The sequence below is a fragment of the Elephas maximus genome, chromosome 2 (assembly GCF_024166365.1).
Source record: "Elephas maximus indicus isolate mEleMax1 chromosome 2, mEleMax1 primary haplotype, whole genome shotgun sequence".
In the NCBI taxonomy this organism is placed as follows: Eukaryota; Metazoa; Chordata; class Mammalia; order Proboscidea; family Elephantidae; genus Elephas; species Elephas maximus.
The window spans coordinates 200,364,797-200,366,982 of record NC_064820.1 but is presented as its reverse complement, the minus strand read 5'-3'; the positions used below and the strand labels follow the sequence as shown (position 1 = coordinate 200,366,982).

Genomic DNA, 2,186 nt, shown 5'->3' with positions numbered 1-2,186 from the left:
CCTGTGGGCATTTAGGTTTGCCACCTCTGCATGAAACCTCTCTTAGGTGTCTCCATGACACCTCTTTGACCTCTTTCTATCACCAAAATGATGTTATGGGCCTTTGTTGGTGCCCCTATCGTACACTGAGTGCATGTACCTGACCATTTATAGCAAATTCTACTTTAACTTACCATCACTGCTGAGTTTCTGTGTCACAGGTCAGGTTTTCTGAAAGCAGACTTAGACAGGATTTGCATGCAGGAGGTTTCTAAGAGAGTGCTCTCAGGACCAAAACCTATGATGAGGGAAGGGAGTTGAGGAAACAAAATTGGATAGAAGGAGAAGTTGCCTGTGATACTTCAACTTATCCTATGGAGAGTTCAGAGCTGGAATGATCCTTCAGGGGTTGTCCCAAACTAAGGCAAGGCAAGGGGGTCTTCATACCCCTACTAATCACTCATGGGATTCAGGCAGCCCCCAAGGAGAGGGCATGACCTTGGGCAAAGTGGCTCTTTTCAGCCACGGTCAATTCCTAGAGAGGGGTGCTGCTGAGAGCTGTCACCTGCTGACTCTCCCAGGAACTGTGGGGATAAACATTTCTGTCTGTGTCTTCTACTTTTTGTAACCCCATAGGCCCCAGCCTTTCTTACTTATTGCCTACACTCAGCATGCATCTGAGGGATTGAATCAATGTGCTAATCCTGATTAACTTTGGTCAGAGTATGACTTTTGTTTTTAATAAGCTACATTTGTTTCTCCTCTATCAAATGATGCCATTAGCTAATACAAATTCCTAAGTCTAGAAGCCCATGTCTGCTGGTGCCAACCTAGCTCTGTCCCTCCCCACAGGGACACCTTCCCAGGAGTTTCCTCAGAGCCCCAGTTACTTCCTTGTTCCTCAGACTGTATATGAGAGGGTTGAGCATGGGGGTGATCATGGTATAGAAGGCGGAGACCACCTTGTCCTGCTTCGAGGAGTGGTAAGCCTGGGGTCGCATGTAGGTGATCATGGCAGCCCCGTAGAAGAGGGAGACCACTGCCATGTGGGAGGAGCAGGTAGCAAAGGCCTTCTGCCGGCCTTCGGCAGAGCGCATGCAGAGCACAGCCACCAGGATCCGCAGATAGGAGGCAGAGATGACAGAGAAGGGTAGGAGCAGCGTGAGGATGCAGCAGACATAGATCATGGTCTCATAAAGGGAGGTATTAGCACAGGCCAGCCTGAACACAGCGGGAACCTCGCAGAAGAAGTGGTCGATCTCCTGGGAGCTGCAGTGGGGAAGCGAAGGGTGAAGACAGCCTGGATCAGCCCATCTACCAGTCCAAAAAGCCAGGACCCTGCCACCATGATCCAGCAGACACGACGGCTCATGACCACCGAGTACCTCAGTGGGTTGCTGATGGCCACGTAGCGGTCGTAGGCCATGAAGGCCAGCAGGAAGCACTCATCCCCCAGGAGGGTGAGGAAGAAGAGGATCCAGAGCCCACAGTCTGTGAAGGAGATGGCGCCACCACTCAGGAGGAAATCCATAGCTATCCGTGGCACAATGGTGGAGATGAGCATGAGATCCATGAGCGACAACCAGCTGAGGAAGAAGTACATGGGGCTGTGGAGGTGGGAGTCAACGTTGATGAGGAGGATCATGAGCTCATTGGCAGACAGGGTCACCAGAAACATCACCATGATGATGGAGAAGAAGAAGAGGTGCAGTGGGGAGTGGGTGAAGAGGCCAAGGAGGATGAAATGGGGAATGAGAGTCTGGTTTCCCACCCAGACCATTGTTCCTGCAGAAGGATGCACCCAGGGAGGGTTGGGATCTGAAAGCAGGAGATTTAAGTTTAGGGCTGTAATATCGAGGACATGATAACTTTGCCTGATATATTTCCCTTTTTAAATGTTACTTGGTTTAGAATAAAAGGCTTGGCCTCTTTATGAAAAAAGTCTCTAACAAAGATGTAGATTGTTTTTTTCTTTCATTTTCTAGGACTTTCTGACATTTTTGAAAAGGGAATATTAAGCTATTTATTGCTGAAGTGGGCAACTGCTTCTGCTTCTGCTAAGAATAGGTATCTGTTCTCCAGTTCTTGTAGTTTTTGTTATCTCTCACAAAGCTCTAGGCCAGTCTCACTTCAGGATTTGCTTTTATAAGAAAAAATACGAAGTAGCAAAGGCATTTACCAGTTGTATGAACTGGACACCTTCGATA

The 2,186-nt window shown here is 48.5% G+C and overlaps 1 pseudogene; it reads right to left on the bottom strand.

Annotated features, from left to right (window-relative positions):
- Positions 1–809: 809 nt before the first annotated feature.
- Positions 810–1,759, bottom strand: LOC126067406 (olfactory receptor 2T27-like; annotated as a pseudogene).
- Positions 1,760–2,186: the final 427 nt, after the last annotated feature.